Source organism: Arachis hypogaea, chromosome 11 (assembly GCF_003086295.3).
Source record: "Arachis hypogaea cultivar Tifrunner chromosome 11, arahy.Tifrunner.gnm2.J5K5, whole genome shotgun sequence".
Classification (NCBI taxonomy): domain Eukaryota; kingdom Viridiplantae; phylum Streptophyta; class Magnoliopsida; order Fabales; family Fabaceae; genus Arachis; species Arachis hypogaea.
In genome coordinates this window covers 87504043-87523047 of record NC_092046.1, presented here as the reverse complement: position 1 = coordinate 87523047, position 19005 = coordinate 87504043, and the positions used below count along the sequence as shown (strand labels likewise).

The 19005-nt window shown below is 39.9% G+C and overlaps 2 non-coding genes across 2 annotated transcripts; both read left to right on the top strand.

Annotated features, from left to right (window-relative positions):
* Positions 1-4114: 4114 nt before the first annotated feature.
* Positions 4115-4218, top strand: LOC112724308 (small nucleolar RNA R71). Its single transcript, XR_003163477.1, has one exon. It is a non-coding gene; the product is annotated as a small nucleolar RNA R71 (small nucleolar RNA).
* An 8884-nt stretch (positions 4219-13102) lies between these two features.
* LOC112724296 (small nucleolar RNA R71) lies at positions 13103-13206 on the top strand. The gene has a single exon (XR_003163466.1). It is a non-coding gene; the product is annotated as a small nucleolar RNA R71 (small nucleolar RNA).
* The last annotated feature ends 5799 nt before the right edge of the window (positions 13207-19005 follow it).

Below are 19005 nucleotides of genomic sequence, written 5' to 3'. Positions count from 1 at the left end.
TCTTGTTCTGCTTCTTGCTCGGCTTCCACTTGTTGCCCTTCTTCATTTCTTCTTCTTGTATGTCTTGGAGGAGTTGGGCCAAGAGTCATTCTGTACGCAGTTATGGCCAATCCAGGATATAGCCAATTAGGTCTTTCATCCTCAAGTGGTACTTGGGCATCGATGCATAGTCTAATGATGGTGCTAGGGAAGTGGAGCCAGGATTCAGGGTCACTTTTCTCACTAAACTCTTGTATCTGTTCAGCAATGAGTTTATGAACTTTGATCTCCCCTCCCACCATAATGCAATGTAGCAAGATGGCTCTTTTAGGGACTATTTCTGAAGAGTTTGCAGTGGGTAGGATGGATCTCCTAACTATTGCATACCACCCTTTAGCTTCAGGTGTTAGGTCTCCCCTTCTCAAGACTCTTGGAGCCCCTCTTGTTTTTTCTCACCCATTCAGCTCTGATGGCACAAAGATCTTCAGCAATAGTCGTGTAGTCAGGTTCTCCTATCATCCTTTCCTCATAACTTGCTTGGCTGAAATGTATGTTTTTCAGGCCAAGAGTTTTCATGATTGCCTTGGGGCTGAAGTCGACTTCCACCCCTCTCACATAGCTTTTGTATGTGGGTTTCTTGGTTGAGTCTTCCCTCACTGCATTTGCATAGAATTCCTTCACCAAGTTGATGTTAATTTTAGTGATTGGTTTAGTCAGGAGCTCCCACTTCCTCTTTTTGATCTTCTCCCAAACACCTGGGAACTCATCCTTTTCAAGGTCAAAGGGAACTTCAGCTAGTACCCTTTTAGGTCTCATCCATTCGGCTTGAATCTCATGGAAAACTGATTTGTATCTCCTTGCATCGAATTCCCTGTTCTCCTCCATTGGTTGCTTGTCTTTTCTTCTTTTGTGGCTAGATGAAGCTGCCATTGGTTCTTTAGTTTTGGGGTAAGTGACAAGCTAAAGTTGACAAGGTGAAGCAAGAAGTGTTGTTGGAAGTGTGGGGAGGTTGTTTTCGGCAAGAGATAGTTTATGCTATGATGAAGGAAATGTGCATGAAGGAGATTTGGTGGTGTTGAACTCGTTCCCCAAGTGGTTCTTTATAATGCCGTAAGTGAAAAATGGACGGCTAGGGTGGCTTGTGAAGGGTGGCTTGATGGTAAATATATGAATTAGGGAGAAGGACGAATTGCTTTTCATTTTCTTGGAAGTATTCTGGGTGCATTAGGTTGTACAAGTAGCAATCTTTTCTTGCAGAACTTCCTTTTCCCATGTGTTAGCTTCAAAGACTTGTGAACTTTCTTTTTGACCAAGCACCGTACCTCCCTTTGTCTTTTTCCTCCATTTTTGTCTTTTCTTTTGTACCTGCACAAGCAAACAAGTTTGCTATCATTTTTCGGTCCATGTGAATGATGAATAGTACTTGCACATGTAAATCAATGATTGACTCCATGAGCTTATAGCCGTGACTTTTGTATGTATGCACACTTATTATTGGACACCAAACTTAGTGTTTGGTAAAGTCTCCTGATGACATGAAATCCATATTGGTTGTCCTTAATGAATGTGCATAATTCTAATAATTCATAGTCACCTTGGCTCTTTGATTCTAAACAAAGTTACTACCCTAGGTAATTGAAACCAAAGTATTAAAACATGCTAATGGTCTACTTGTCATGAATTTCGAAATCCAGAGGAACTTCTTGCTTTTCATGAACCGTGTTCAAAGAGGAACACCAAACTTAATGTCTGGTTGTGCACCTTGCATGAAAAATTGAATGCATTTTGAATAAAATTTGGGTGCCTTCAGGCACACCAAACTTAGAGACAAACTGTATTTTACATGCAATGTTTAGTGCACTCTTTCAGCAGTTGTCCTGAGGATTCAAGTTCATGCATAAGAAACCATGCTTTATTAGATGCAAAACAAAACAATAAAGAGTAAGGATATTAAAAACATGGGTTGCCTCCCATGAAGCGCTTCTTTAACGTCACTAGCTTGACGGTTGTCCCTTGTTAGGGTGGATTGTAGTGCTTGACGTCTTCTCCTCTCACTATGCAAACGTCCCCACTTGATTCCTTCATGACCTCTAAATGTTCCATAGAGAGAACTTTCCTGATTGTGAACACTTGAGGGAGCTGGGAAGGAATGGTTTTGAGGCCAGGTGGAATTGGCAGATAATGACTTGATATCACTTTATCTCCCGGAGAAAAACCTTCAGTGGGAATTTTCTTGTTTCTCCACCCTCTTGGTAATTTCCCTATCATTCTTCCCTTTCTCTTGAGGATTTCTTCATTGACCCTTATGCTAGGAAGATCCTTCTGATCTGTTTCCATTGATTCTTGTGGCTTTAACTCTTACAACTCTTGTTTGCCTTCCAAGGACTGTTTTAGAGTTTCAGCTGCTGGATTACTTTCCTCCAAACACAGATGGCTACTATCATCCTTAGGCTTTTCAGGTTCTGGTTCAGGCTCAGATGCAGGTTTGAAAACTTTGAAAATGAGCTGTTCATCATGTATTCTCAGAATTAGCTCTCTTTGTTCTACATCTATGAGCGCTCTAGTAGTGGCTAGAAATGGTCTTCCCAGAATGATAGGGTGTAGGTAGCTTTCCTCCATGTCCAAAATGACAAAGTCTGTGGGGAAGTAATAATCTCCCACTTTCACCAGCACATTCTCAACCACCCCTTCAGCTTGCTTCTGAGTTTTGTCAGCCAGTTGTATGATTACATCAGTGGATCTCACCTCATTCAGTTGTAGCCTCTTCATAAGAGTTAGAGGCATCACATTTATGCTAGCTCCTAGATCACAGAATCCTCTGTCAATTTTTGTTTCTCCTATGATGCAAGGAATATGAAAACTTCCTGGGTCTGTTTTCTTAGAGACTGTGTCCTTCTTGATGAGGGCACTGCATTCTTTGTTCATTGTTACCGTTTGTCCTCCCTTCAAAACTCTTTTCTTGCTCAACAATTCCTTTAAATACTTGATGTGTGTAGGCATTTGATGGAGAATCTCAAGAAAGGGAATATTGATATGGAGAGACTTAAATGTCTCTAAAAACCTTGAATAGGTTTTCCCTTTTTCACCTCCTCCTAACCTCTGAGGAAATGGTGCTTTTGGTTGGTATGTTTCCATCGTGCCTTTTTGCAGTTCCTTGGCTTGCTCAGTTTCACTTTCCTGCTTAACTTCTTCCGCACCTTCCTTCAAGATTTCTGGCTCCTGCTCTGAGGGCCTGATTCCTTCTTCTTCTGAAACTTCCTTCAATATGGTGATGGCCTTGCATTCTTCCCATCTCACTCTCTTTTGTTCCCCTTTAGGATTCTTTTCTGTGTCACTAGGGAACACTGCAGTTGATTTGGGGGCCTGTTGAGATAGCTCTCCTACTTGAGACTCCATCCTCTTGAGTTTTTCACCATGGTTTCTTAAGGTAGCTCTCACATCATCCCTGAAGCTTTTCAATTCGGTTATGTCTTGACTCATGGTTGCCATCATTCCTTCTATCCGGTTTAATTGATCTTGAAATTGTTGGTTCGGATTAAGTTGGGTAGGTTGATTATTTTGGCCATGATATGATGGTTGGGAGTAAGTGTTTTGTGTGGCTTTGTATGATCTTTGGTTGGAGTTTTGGTATGTGGAATTGTTATGTTGGTTGTGGTTGTAAGGTTTGTGGTTTGGTGGTTGGGTTTGTTGGTTCCCCCACCCAAAGTTTGGGTGATTTTTCCATCCTGGGTTGTAAGTGTTGGAATGTGGATCATATGATTGCCTTTGTTGGTTTCCCACATAGTTGGCCTCTTCCCAATCACCTCCTTCAATGCTCACTTCCTCTTGATCTTGTGTGTGTATTGCAGCCACTTGCTTTGTTTCTAATTGCCTGGTAAGCTCTGCTAGTTGCTTGGCAAACACCTTGTTTTGGGCTAGAATTGTATCAACATGGTTCAGCTCCATGACTCCCTTAGTGTTGTGCCTCTCTGATGCATAGTAGTACTCATTCTCAGCCACTGTCTCAATCACTTCAATGGCTTCTTCCACAGTCTTTTTCCTGTTCAATGAACCTCCTGATGAATGGTCTACAGCCTTCCTTGATTCATAAGAGAGTCCATCATAGAAAATATGCAATTGCACCCAATCATGGAACATGTCTGGTGGGCATTTCCTTGTCAAATCCTTGAATCTCTCCCATGCCTCGTAGAGAGTTTCACCATCTTGTTGTCTAAAAGTCTGAACCTCAGATCGAAGCCTATTGACCTTTTGTGGGGGGTAGAAACGTGCCAGAAACTTGCTTTCCACCTCATCCCATGTTGTTAGACTCCCCCTTGGGAATGATTCCAGCCACTTAGCTGCTTTGTCCCTAAGTGAAAATGGGAACAAAAGCAGTTTATAGGCATCTTCCTGGACTCCATTGGACTTCACAGTGTCACAAATTCTCAGGAATTTTGTGAGATGTTGGTTGGGATCTTCATTAGCACTCCCACCAAATGAACAGTGATTCTCCACAAGTGATATTAGCTGTGGTTTGAGCTCAAAATTGTTGGCCTGAATGGGTGGTTTCTGGATGCTGCTACCACAATTGGTTTTTGATATCATAAGAAGAGATGATGCTCGATCACTGATTATACCACAAAGTTTCATGAACCACAATTTGGTAGGATTACATGTCACAATATCCATCCAAACCCCAATCCAATTCACTGTGAGAAAGCTTCTCTAGCATGAATCCTCCATTCCTTTCCCAAGGTTCCGAAGGATTCCAATTATGGGTAGTTTCTTTCCCAAGACAACTACCCAATGGAATTAGATCGAGAAGCTTTCTAACAAAATTCAAGAGAAAAGATTGAAGAAGAAGATAAACTATTATTGATTCATTGAATTACAATAGAGCTCCCTAACCCAATGAAAGGGGGTTTAGTGAGTCATAGCTCTGAATTCAATTACAAAGATATGAAAACTAGCTAAAAGTGAAAGTGTCAAAGTTCTCTCTAACTTAAATTCTATCCTATTTATACACTTTCTATATTGAGCTTCTGTTGTGTTTCTTGGGCTTTGAGGCCTCTCCCTGCTTTCCTTTTGCCTTGGGTTTATGATCCATAATCTTGATGAGGCTGTTGATCCAAATTCTGTAACATTCATTGAGCCAACTTAGTGATAATCAAATAATGACACATGACTCAATAAATTGAAATTTCAGACTCATCAATCCTTCAGGCCCAATCCCATAAACCATGATATTCACTTGGGTTTCATACCAGAGTAAGTTTAAGTTAATGTTTGTGCTCAAATACTAACTTAAACCGCAATATTGTTGGCCCAGAAACCTTTTCCAAGAGTGGCATTTAAGTTGCAGTTTAAGCTTAAACTGCAGCTTAAACGCCAGACACTTCCAGTGAAGCCTTTTGTAGAAGCACGTTTAAGCTTCAGTTTAAGGTTAAACTGAAGCTTAAACGTGGAAATGGAAGAAGGCAGCCCTGGAGAGTCATGTAGTCGAACACGTTTAAGCTTCAGTTTAAGGTTAAACTGAAGCTTAAACGTGGAGATAGGAAGGGCAGCCCTGGAGGTCGAACACGTTTAAGCTCCAGTTTAAGGTTAAACTGGAGCTTAAACGTGGAAGAGGAGAAAGCCATCCTGGAGGTCGAACACGTTTAAGCTCCAGTTTAAGGTTAAACTGGAGCTTAAACGTGGAAGAGGAGAAAGGTAGCCCTGGAGGTGTCGAACACGTTTAAGCTCCAGTTTAAGGTTAAACTGGAGCTTAAACAAGGAAGAGGAGAAAGGTAGCCCTGGAGGTGTCGAACACGTTTAAGCTCCAGTTTAAGGTTAAACTGGAGCTTAAACGTGGAAATGGAGAAAGCAACCCTGGAGGAGAAACTTGGTCGAACACGTTTAAGCTCCAGTTTAAGGTTAAACTGGAGCTTAAACGTGGAAGAGGAGAAAGGTAGCCCTGGAGGTGTCGAACACGTTTAAGCTCCAGTTTAAGGTTAAACTGGAGCTTAAACGTGGAAATGGAGAAAGCAACCCTGGAGGAGAAACTTGGTCGAACACGTTTAAGCTCCAGTTTAAGGTCAAACTGGAGCTTAAACGTGGAAATGGCTCCCTGGTGCTTTTCCCCTTTCTGGCGTTTAACCTCCAGTTTAAGGTTAAACTGGAGGTTACACGTGGAACTGCCTGATGCCAAGGCATCTTAGGCTAGTTTCACTAGTATTTTTCTGTTAGTTTTAGTGGTTTTATGCATTTTCTTGATCTTAAAGTAACCAAGAATGGTTAAAAGAATAACAAAGCAATGAACCATCCAAACAATATGATTTTGATGCAAATTCCATGAGTTTTAGTTATATTACTTGAATGCTATGAATGGAAGATTTCTCATGAAATTTTGCAAGACTTTGATGCAATTGTTTGGATGATTTCAGGGAAGAAAAGGCTAAGCAAGGAAGCAACAAAATCAATAAAGGAAGCTTGAATATCACATGTGGAGTTTAAGTTCCAGTTTAAGCCTAAACTGGAGCTTAAACGCCAGAATCATGAAGGCTAAGAAATGCTGGAATTGAAGTTTAACCTCCAGTTTAACCTTAAACTGGAGGTTAAACGCCAGAATGGAAGTCTCACCAAAGAAGCATGCCCACGTTTAACCTCCAGTGTTGCTTTCTCCATTTCCACGTTTAAGCTCCAGTTTAACCTTAAACTGGAGCTTAAACGTGTTCGACACCTCCAGGGCTACCTTTCTCCTCTTCCACGTTTAAGCTCCAGTTTAACCTAAGATGCCTTGGCATCACAACACCAAACTTAATACTTGCTTGTCCCTAAGCAAGTCCTGAGTTATTTAAGAAGAAAGTATGAAACAGAAAGCAATTACATTGGCTATATTAGCAAGCATTTGAAGTTCATCAGAAGGGTTTTATGCAGAAAGTTGCAGCATCACTTTTTCATTCTTATCCGGTAAGATTATCACTTTTTCATTGCATCCATCAAACACTGCTATGGCCTCTTGTTATTCTTATGTCCTTGGCACTTTTCTCTTCTTTGTTTTTCTTTTCTTTTTCTTAGAGCTCCTTTGCTCCTTGTTTGCTTAGTGTCATGTGTTGCACAAGCCTTTGGCATTTTCTTTTTCTTATCAGTGCACTACACATATCCACTTCAGGCATTTTAGTTCACATTTCTTCTTGAGACATTGGTGCCCAGCACCTCTTTGTGTGACTAAATGTTTTGTATTTAGGTTGCTCTTGATAATGGACTTTTGGTTGATAATCCCGGGTTAGTTAACCCAAGTTACCAAGTGTTGAAACACTCCTCAGAACCTATTCATCCAAGCATATCCTTAATACATAAACACCACAGGCATTTGTCTCAGAAGTTCAAACCATTGGTGCCTAGCTTATTTTCTCAATTTTTTTTTTCTTTTTGGTTGCCCTTTTTCAGTGGCTTTTTCTTCTTCTTTTTCTTTCTTTTTCATGGCCAAAGACATTTATTCATCAAGATCCATAGACAGTTTTCAATTTCTACATAAAAAATGATAATTCTACACTCTATTTCCAGTGATCTGATTAAACAATCAAGCATGCATACCACCACTTAATTCTACTTGATTTGTCACTAATTGAGCCAAGTTACTTTTGTTCAAACTTTTCTTTTATTTTAGGAAACAGAACAAGCATGGCAAGCACTTGTTTAAGAAGGTGAAGTTATATCCAAACATCTAGGCATTCACTTTATTCAAAGCAATAAACAAACAAATATACTAAAAACTTCACATTCCAGAAAGATTCAACATTTACAGTTTAAACCAGAACAAGCATGCTTTTGTTTGCCCTTTTTAAAGAATTATCAATGAACAATACCACCTTGTGAAATTCCTTGTTTTCTCTTTGTTGCCAGGAAACAATTTGATTTCTCCTTCTTCTCTTAAATGTTGCTTCATGCTTTAAGATCCTTGTTTCCTTTCCTGCAAAGAGTGATGAAGTTGCTTGCTTCTCAAGCACTTGAGTGGTTAGCTCAATTATGTGTGGGTAAGTGTCTGAGTCTTAAGTTGGTGTGTGAACACCAAACTTAGTCTCCCACGTACTTCTCTGTGCTTTGAATCCTTGAGTTCTCTTTGGAATGAAGTTGCTGCTAAGGGTTTTAAGCATTTCTGTGGCTGCTTAGAATGGTTGTTCCTTTCATATAATTCAAAGGTTGTTGTGTTCAGTTGATCTTTATGGTGGAACACCAAACTTAGAGTCACACATTCCCCTTTGAATTATTGATCCACGAATTCATTGTTTGGTGTGAAACACCAAACTTAATTCTTTGCAATGCACAGAAACTACTTCACCCTTTTTATTGAAACAAATAAAAGAAACAGCAAAAGGGTATTACCTCAGGTTGGGTTGCCTCCCAACAAGCGCTTCTTTAACGTCATTAGCTTGACGGTCAGCTTCCTCAGTTGAGGTGATATTTAACTTTGTCCTTCTCTTCCACATCTCCCAAGTAATGTTTGAGTCTTTGACCGTTCACAATGAAGGTTCGTTGTGACTTTTCTTCCATGATTTCTACTTGTCCATATTTGGAGACCTTGGTGACAAGAAATGGTCCAGACCACCTTGATTTTAGCTTCCCTGGAAATAGCTTCAGCCTAGAATTGTAGAGCAATACTTTTTGTCCTTCTTCAAATTTCCTTGGGGCTATGTTGCTGTCATGCTTCTTCTTTGCTCTTTCTTTGTAAATTTTGGCATTCTCATAAGCTTCCGCTCTGAATTCTTCCAACTCTTGAATTTGCAACATCCTTCTTTCTCCAGCAGCTTTGTTGTCCAAGTTCAAAAGTTTCAAGGCCCAGTATGCCTTGTGCTCCAACTCCAGTGGCAAATGGCAAGCTTTTCCATATACTAGTTGGTAAGGAGACATTCCAATTGGTGTTTTGAAAGCTGTCCTATATGCCCAAAGAGCATCATCTAGCTTAATCGACCAGTCCTTCCTTGAAGTTCCCACAGTCTTTTCCAGGATCCTTTTGAGTTCTCTGTTAGATATTTCGGCTTGCCCACTTGTCTGTGGATGGTATGGTGTGGCTACCTTGTGTTTGACTCCATATTTTAGAAGCAACGCCTCTAATGGTTTGTTGCAGAAGTGGCTTCCTCCATCACTGATGATTGCTCTTGGAACCCCAAAACGGCAAAAAATGTGTTTTCTGAGGAAGTTCATGACTATCTTATTATCATTGGTTGGAGTTGCTATTGCTTCAACCCATTTGGAGACATAGTCTACTGCCACAAGAATGTAATTATTTGAGTATGAGGAGGGAAAGGGTCCCATGAAATCTATCCCCCATACATCAAACAATTCAAGTTCCAGAATGAATTGTTGTGGCATTTCATTTCTTCTTGGCAGGTTCCCCGCTTTCTGGCATTCATGGCAGTGCTTCACTAATTCTTTTGCATCTTTGAAGATAGTGGGCCAATAAAAACCACACTGCAACACCTTAGCTGCTGTTCTTTCTCCTGCAAAATGTCCTCCATAAGTGGAGCCATGGCAGTCCCATAAGACTTCCCTTCCTTCTTCCTCGGATATGCATCTTCTGAGTATGCCATCGGAACATTTTTTGAACAAGTATGGTTCGTCCCAGATGAAGTATTTGGCATCATTTACCAATTTCTTCCTTTGATGTTTGTTAAATTCCAACGGTAAACTCCCAGTGGCCTTGAAGTTTGATATGTCTGCAAACCAGGGTGCTTTGTGAATTACCATGAGTTGTTCATCAGGAAAGCACTCATTTATATGTGTGCTTTGTGCGCTTCCTTCTTCACATGGTATTCTTGATAAATGGTCTGCCACCTTGTTCTCTACACCCTTCTTGTCTTTGATTTCAATGTCAAATTCCTGCAACAAAAGAACCCATCTAATAAGTCTTGGTTTGGATTCTTGTTTAGCAAGTAAGTATTTTAAAGCTGAATGATCAGTGAAGACAATGACTTTAGATCCAATGAGATAGGATCTAAATTTGTCAAATGCAAAGACTATTGCCAAGAGTTCTTTTTCAGTGGTTGTGTAATTCCTTTGGTTATCATTCAAGACTTTACTGGCATAATAAATCACATGTACCAAATTGTCTTTCCTTTGTCCTAACACTGCCCCAATAGCAAGGTCTGATGCATCACACATCAGTTCAAAAGGTAAGTTCCAATCAGGTGGGGCAATGATAGGTGCAGAGGAAAGTTTTTGCTTCAAAAGTTCATAGGCTAGCATGCAATTTTTATCAAATACAAAGGGTGTATCAGAGACAAGCAAGTTACTCAAGGGTTTGGCTATTTTAGAAAAGTCTCTAATAAACCTTCTGTAAAAACCAGCGTGTCCCAAAAAACTCCTAACTGCCTTGACATTACTTGGTGGAGGTAATTTTTCAATGAGTTCCACCTTAGCTCTGTCCACCTCAATGCCTCTATTAGAGATTTTGTGGCCAAGGACTATTCCTTCTGTGACCATGAAATGACACTTTTCCCAGTTTAATACTAGGTTAGTCTCTTGGCACCTCTTAAGCACCAAGGCAAGGTGGTGTAGGCAGCTAGGAAAAGAATCTCCAAACACAGAAAAATTGTCCATGAAGATCTCAATAAATTTTTCAATCATGTCCGAAAAGATGGACAGCATGCATCTTTGGAAAGTGGCAGGTGCATTGCACAATCCAAAGGGCATGCGTCTATAAGCAAAAACTCCATATGGACAAACAAATGATGTTTTCTCTTGATCTCTAGGATCAACTACTATTTGGTTGTAGACTGAATATCCATCCAAAAAGCAATAGTAAGCCTGTCCGGCAAGCCTTTCAAGCATCTGATCCATGAATGGCAGTGGGAAATGATCCTTTCTGGTGGCTTCATTGAGCTTCCTGTAGTCTATGCACATCCTCCACCCAGTGACGGTTCTTGTGGGTATGAGTTCGTTCTTCTCATTTGGCACCACAGTTATGCCACCTTTCTTGGGAACTACATGGATGGGACTAACCCATGGGCTATCAGAAATGGGGTAGATTACCCCTGCCTGCCATAACTTCATGACTTCCTTTTGTACCACTTCTTTCATGACGGGATTCAATCTTCTCTGAGCTTGAATGGAGGGTCTAGCATCCTCTTCTAACAAGATTTTATGCATGCATATGGATGAACTTATCCCCTTCAAATCGGCTAGGGTCCATCCAATGGCATCTTGATGAGTTTGTAGCACCTTGATCAATTCTTCTTCCTGTTCTTGGCTCAGGGCAGAGCTAATGATAACAGGGTGACTCTCATCACTACCCAAGTATGCATACTTGAGATTAGGGGGCAATGCTTTGAGCTCAGGTTTTGGTGCTTCCTTCTCTTCTTTTACTCTCTCTGGCATGCTTGGCATGGTTGTTTCAGCAGCCTTGATGTCACTAACTTCAATATCCTTGGTGAACTCCTCCTCTGCCACTTCCTTTATTGTTTCCTCAAAAGTTTCTTGTACTGCAATGTCCACTACATCAACCCTCATGCATTCCCTTAGTGATTCTGATGGATATCTCATTGCCTTGAATACGTTAAACACCAATTTCTCATCATGTAGTCTAAGAGTGAGTTCACCCTTTTGTACATCTATGATGGCTCCAGCAGTAGCTAGGAAGGGTCTTCCCAGAATTATTGAAGCTTTGGCTTCTTCCTCTATATCTAACACCACAAAATCAGCAGGAAATATAAAATCTCCCACTTTCACCAACAAATCCTCAACTATCCCATGAGGGAATTTAAAAGTTCGATCTGCCAATTGGAGGGCCATTCTTGTTGGTTTGGCTTCCTCAATCTTCATTCTTCTCATCATTGTTAGAGACATCAAATTGATGCTGGCCCCTAAGTCACACAAGGCCTTCTCCACCATGACTTCTCCTATGATGCAGGGGATTTGGAAACTGCCTGGGTCCTTCAATTTCTGAGGTAATTTGTGCTGAATGATGGCACTACATTCTTCAGTTAACAACACAGTTTCCTCATTTCTCCAGCTTCTCTTCTTGGTCATTAATGCTTTTAAGAATTTTGCATAGAGCGGCATTTGCTCTATTGCCTCAGCAAACGGAATGTTGATTTGGAGCTTCTTGAAAATCTCCAAGAACCTGGAGAATTGACCATCCTTTTCACTTTTCATCAAACGTTGAGGATATGGTGCTTTAGGTGTATAAGGCTTCAGGACCTCTTTTTCTTTTTCTTTAGTTGCGGACGGTGTAAAAGATTGTCCTTGTTCCTTGTCTCTCACATGTTCCCTTGCTTCATCCTCTGTGGTTTCCTTTGAGATCTCCTTTAGATTCTTTCCACTTCTGAGGGTTATGGCCTTACATTCTTCCCTTGCAATAGCCTTGGCAGCATGAGAAACGCTTGTCCCAGGGGTTTGCTTAGACAAATACAAAATTTGATTTTCTAGCTTCTGGATGGCAGCTCCTTGGTTTTGCAGGTTAGCATTTACTTCTTCCTTAAAAGCTTTCAATTCGGTTATGTCTTGACTCATGGTTGCAAGCATTCCTTCTATCCGGTTTAATTGATCTTGAAATTGTTGGTTCGGATTAGGTTGGGTAGGTTGATTATTTTGGCCATGATATGATGGTTGGGAGTAAGTGTTTTGTGTGGCTTGGTATGATCTTTGGTTGGAGTTTTGGTATGTGGAATTGTTATGTTGGTTGTGGTTGTAAGGTTTGTGGTTTTGTGGTTGGGTTTGTTGGTTCCCCCACCCAAAGTTTGGGTGATTTTTCCATCCTGGGTTGTAAGTGTTGGAATGTGGATCATATGATTGCCTTTGTTGGTTTCCCACATAGTTGGCCTCTTCCCAATCACCTCCTTCAATGCTCACTTCCTCTTGATCTTGTGTGTGTATTGCAGCCACTTGCTTTGTTTCTAATTGCCTGGTAAGCTCTGCTAGTTGCTTGGCAAACACCTTGTTTTGGGCTAGAATTGTATCAACATGGTTCAGCTCCATGACTCCCTTAGTGTTGTGCCTCTCTGATGCATAGTAGTACTCATTCTCAGCCACTGTCTCAATCACTTCAATGGCTTCTTCCACAGTCTTTTTCCTGTTCAATGAACCTCCTGATGAATGGTCTACAGCCTTCCTTGATTCATAAGAGAGTCCATCATAGAAAATATGCAATTGCACCCAATCATGGAACATGTCTGGTGGGCATTTCCTTGTCAAATCCTTGAATCTCTCCCATGCCTCGTAGAGAGTTTCACCATCTTGTTGTCTAAAAGTCTGAACCTCAGATCGAAGCCTATTGACCTTTTGTGGGGGGTAGAAACGTGCCAGAAACTTGCTTTCCACCTCATCCCATGTTGTTAGACTCCCCCTTGGGAATGATTCCAGCCACTTAGCTGCTTTCACAATTATGGGTAGTTTCTTTCCCAAGACAACTACCCAATGGAATTAGAATCCTTCGGAACCTTGGGAAAGGAATGGAGGATTCATGCTAGAGAAGCTTTCTCACAGTGAATTGGATTGGGGTTTGGATGGATATTGTGACATGTAATCCTACCAAATTGTGGTTCATGAAACTTTGTGGTATAATCAGTGATCGAGCATCATCTCTTCTTATGAACATTTAAACCAAGGGATTGGGAATTTGTTCATTTTTAGAGAGAATTGGTGAGCCAAGGGATTGGGATCCAATCATATAAGATTGCCAAGCAAAATTCAATGAACGCATTGCTTGAGGAAGAGATAAACATATTTTGATTCGGAGATCTCAATATCTCCTATAACCCAATGAATCCCCCATTTCTGATTTCCATCTTCTCTTTACATTCTGCAACTCAATTCATGCAATCACCCCCATTCCCTTTTAATTTCAGCAATTTAGTTTCTGCTCTTTAATTCATGCAATTTAAGATTCCGCCATTTCAATTTCTTGTCATTTACTTTTCCCGCCAATTTTACATTCCGCAATTCTCATCTCAATCTTGATTCCGCTCAACTAGAACACACTTCTAATCCGAATTGCTCACTCAACCAATCCTTGTGGGATTCGACCTCACTCTATTGTGAGTTTTTACTTGACGATAACCGGTGCACTTGCCGGAAGGAATTTTGCCGGTCGTGCAATTTCCTAAATCATAGCATAACTAGTTTATGTGCATCAAGTTTATGGCGCCGTTGCCGGGGATTGGTTTTCGATTGACAATTCTCCAATTGAAAGTTAACTAGATTGAGCAATTTTTCTTTTCTTTTGTTAATAGTTTTTGTTTCATTTTATTACTGCTAATTTCTGTAAATTTTAATTTGTTTTCTTTGCTTATTCACTTGTTAGCATACTAACCACTAGCTGTTTGTGATATTGCCTCACTATGGAATTTCCACTATCTTTGGATGAGTATTGTTTGAGACTGAGCACATTGCAAAAAAGAAAGGAGTATCCATCATCTTTTGGTCAATCAAAATTCATGAGAAACTCTCCACCACCACAGAATGATTCATGTTATTATGCTCATGGTGGGTGGGAGTATCAGGAACAGGAAACGGGGTACTTCCCAGAGCCACAAAATGGTCCATGTTTTGGTGAATTTGATCACTACTTAAGTTGTGGCTGGGAAGATCAAAACCAAAGAGATTTCACTTATTCACACCCCATTCATCAAGAGCCATCACCTCTGAATTATCCAACCTCACCTCCTTGTTTTACATATCCAAATTCTTCATCACTTGAGCATTTCTCAGCACAAAATTCCTTCTCAAATTCATACAATTCATTTCACTATCCACAAGACTCATTCCACTACACACAAGAGTCATACCACTACCAACACTCCAACCAAAGACTCTATCAGCCCACACAAAACACATACTCCCAGCCACCATATCACAGCCAAGATAATCAACCTCATCAACCCAATCTGAACCAACGATTTCAAGATCAATTAAACAGGATAGAAGGAATGCTTGCAACCATGAGTCAAGACATAACCGAATTGAAAGTCTTTAAGGAAGAAGTGATATCCAACTTACAAAATCAAGGTGCTGCCATTCAAAAGCTAGAAGCTCAAATTGAATATCTATCAAAGCAAATCCCTACCCACAATTCTTCTAGTGATACCATGGCAAACCCAAGGGAGGAATCAGAAGAACAAGAAAGGGAGAAAGTCAATCAAGGGAGATCACACTCCAATGAAACAGAGAGTTGCAAAGAGGAAGGGTTCATTGAACCACAAATTCAGGAAGCTTTTGATGAACAGGATACTCCAACTGTCCAACAACAACCAAGTTCTGAGATTAAGGATGTGAAGGCAGTAGAAACAAGCACCAAAATGAGGATTGTGACCGAGAAACAAAGGACCATATCCATGAAGAAGAGAAGGTCGAAGAACAATCCAACTCCTGAGCCAACAAGCAAGTTCACTCAAGCCAATCACAAGGGAAAGCTTGCTGGAAAGAAGCATTCACAACAAGGGGCACTAACTAGCTCCTTTATCCACTTGAAGTCATTCCTCTTAACAAACTGGAGGAAGAGGAAGAAAGTCAGGAACAGCATGTCAAGCTAATGACGTTAAAGAAGCGGTTGTTGGGAGGCAACCCAACCAAAGGTAGTTTTTCTTTTCTAGTTATTTCAATAAAAGAGTTAAGTAGATTTATCTGTATTGCAAGGAGCTAAGTTTGGTGTTGCACACCAAAACAATTCAAGGGTGAATGTGAGATTCTAAGTTTGGTGTTCCACCAAAAACTTCATTAAAAGCACATTTCTACCTCAGCATGACTAGTCACTAGCTCCAACCAATCAGGGAAACTACTTAAACAATAGTTTAATTTCTAGTTCATAGTTTCTTTTTCTAGTTCATAGTTATTTTCTTAATAAAAGCACATGAGGTTTTCTGCATATGATCCCAATTGCTGCATATGGCAAGGAACTAAGTTTCGTGTTCACACACCAATCTAAGTTCAGAGGCCTACAAACATCCATGCATGCTAACCAATTCTCAAAGTGCTTGGGGAACAAGCAACTTCTAATAGCTTTGCAGGAAGACAATCAATCTCATGGAAGGAATATACATCATCATCAAAGAGAACACCAAGGCTAGGAAGGATGATGAACAACAAAGAAGATGCTAAAAGGTTGTATTGTCACTTAATTGCTTGTACTTTAAATTGCTGATATTTGAAGTTTGCATGCACCCCTGCTTTAAGTTTGAGTCATTGCAGTTTTTGTTTGTCTGTTTGTTTAATTTTCAAATAAGTGATAGTCTAAGTGTCTGGATAACTTCATCTTCTTAAACAAATGCTTGCCATGCTTGTTCTGTTTCCATAAAATAAAAGAAATGTTTGAACAAAAGTAACTCAATTCCATTTGGTAAGAAATCAAATAAGATTAAGTGGTGGTATGCATGTTTGATTGAATAGTAAGCTCACTAAGAAATAAAGTTAGAATTGTCACTTTTAGTGGAAATTAGGATGCTGTCTATGGATCTTGATGAATAAATGTCTTTGGCCATGAAAAAGAAAGAAGAAGAAGAAGAAAAAGCCACTGAAAAAGGGCAACCAAAAAGCAAAAAAAAAAAAAAAAAATTGAGAAAATAAGCTAGGCACCAATGGTTTGAACTTCTGAGACAAATGCCTGTGGTGTTTATGTATTAAGGATATGCTTGGATGAATAGGTTCTGAGGAGTGTTTCAACACTTGGTAACTTGGGTTAACTAACCCGGGATTATCAACCAAAAGTCCATTATCAAGAGCAACCTAAATACAAAACATTTAGTCACACAAAGAGGTGCTGGGCACCAATATCTCAAGAAGAAATGTGAACTAAAATGCCTGTAGTGGATATGTGTAGTGCACTGATAAGAAAAAGAAAATGCCAAAGGCTTGTGCAACACATGACACTGAGCAACATGGAGCAAATAAGCTCAAAGAAAAAGAAAAACAAAGAAAAGAAACTTGCCAAGGATATGTGAATAACAAGAGGCCATAGTAGTGTTTTAGTGGAAACATAAAAAGTGACATTCTTACCTAAGAAACAATAAAGCGATGCTGCAACAACTTTCTGCATGAACACGCCATTAATCAATGTCAATTACTTACTGATATGGCTAATGAATTTACTTTCTGTTTCATTCTTTCTTCTCAATAATTCAGAACTTGCTTGGGGACAAGCAAGGATTAAGTTTGGTGTTGTGATGCCAAGGCATCTTAGGCTAGTTTCACTAGCCTTTTTCTTTTATTTTTAGTTGTTTTATGCATTTTCTTGAGCCTTAAGTAATCATTTGGGCCAAATAGTCATGCTTGTCTTAAATCATTCAACATGAAGATTTTGATGCAAATTCCATGAGTTTTTAGTTATATTACTTGAATGCTATGAATGGAAGATTTCTCATGAAATTTTGCAAGACTTTGATGCAATTGTTTGGATGATTTCAGGGAAGAAGAGGCTAGGCAAGGAAGCAACAAAATCAATAAAGGAAGCTTGAATATCACATGTGGAGTTTAAGTTCCAGTTTAAGCTTAAACTGGAACTTAAACTACCAAGCCATATAATGCTGGAATTGAAGTTTAACCTCCAGTTTAACCTTAAACTGGAGGTTAAACGCCAGAATGAGAATGCCACTCAGGAAGCATTTCCACGTTTAACCTCCAGTTTAACCTTAAACTGGAGGTTAAACGCCAGAAATGGGAAGTGCACCAGGGAGCCATTTCCACGTTTAAGCTCCAGTTTAACCTTAAACTGGAGCTTAAACGTGTTCGACTATTTTTCTCCTCCAGGGTTGCTTTCTCATTTCCACGTTTAAGCTTCAGTTTAACCTTAAACTGAAGCTTAAACGTGCTCGAGCTTGTGCCTCCAGGGAGTACCAGCGTTTAAGCTCCAGTTTAAGCTTAAACTGGAGCTTAAACGTGTTATATGGAACAGCTTGACCATGCCTTCTTCAAACATAAATAACTTGAGCTACAAAACTCCAAATGAGGTGATTCAAAATGCATTGGAAAGAAGACATCTAGAGCTTTCCAAGCATATATGGCATGCATGGTGGATACTAAAAATTGAGGGAGAAAACAGCCCCGTAATGTGCATAGAAGAGCATAGTACCAACATGCAATCAGGCCAGCTGACCTCTTCACCTTCCATGGAGTATAACTCGAGTTGTAGAAATCCAATTGAGGTGCTTCCAGTTGCGTTCGAAAGCTGACATCCATAGCTTTCCAACGAGGTATAATAGTCTATATTTGGCATCAAATTGGCAAGGTTGACAAGAGAACAAAGTGACGACTCAAGAAAGGGGGTGCAACGTTTGAGTGTAGTTTAATGGATCATTATCCTTTTTGGATCAATTATGTCACTCTACCCTTCAAGCAAGCAAGGCCCATCAACAACACCAAATCAAGGCCACAAGAATCATCTAGAATAGTTTATTTTCATTTGATTGTAATTTGCTTTGAATTTCATTTTCATTTTGTAATTTAGGGAGCCTATTTAAAGGCCTTAGTTGCTGCATTTGAGGGGGACCAAAAAAAAAAGAGGAATCCAGCCCCTGAGGGGGACTTTTACTTTTTGGGGGAGAACTTTGGATCATTTTCTCTTAGTTTTGTAATTGAATTCAGAGCTATGACTCACTAAACCCCTTTCATTGGGTTAGGGAGCTCTATTGTAATTCAATGAATCAATAATAGTTTTATCTTCTTCTTCAATCTTTTCTCTTGAATTTTGTTAGAAAGCTTCTCGATCTAATTCCATTGGGTAGTTGTCTTGGGAAAGAAACTATCCATAATTGGAATCCTTCGGAACCTTGGGAAAGGAATGGAGGATTCATGCTAGAGAAGCTTTCTCACAGTGAATTGGATTGGGGTTTGGATGGATATTGTGACATGTAATCCTACCAAATTGTGGTTCATGAAACTGTGTGGTATAATCAGTGATCGAGCATCATCTCTTCTTATGAACATTTAAACCAAGGGATTGAGAATTTGTTTGTTTTTAGAGAGAATTGGTGAGCCAAGGGATTGGGATCCAATCATATAAGATTGCCAAGCAAAATTCAATGAACGCATTGGTTGAGGAAGAGATAAAAATGTTTTGATTCGGAGATCTCAATATCTCCT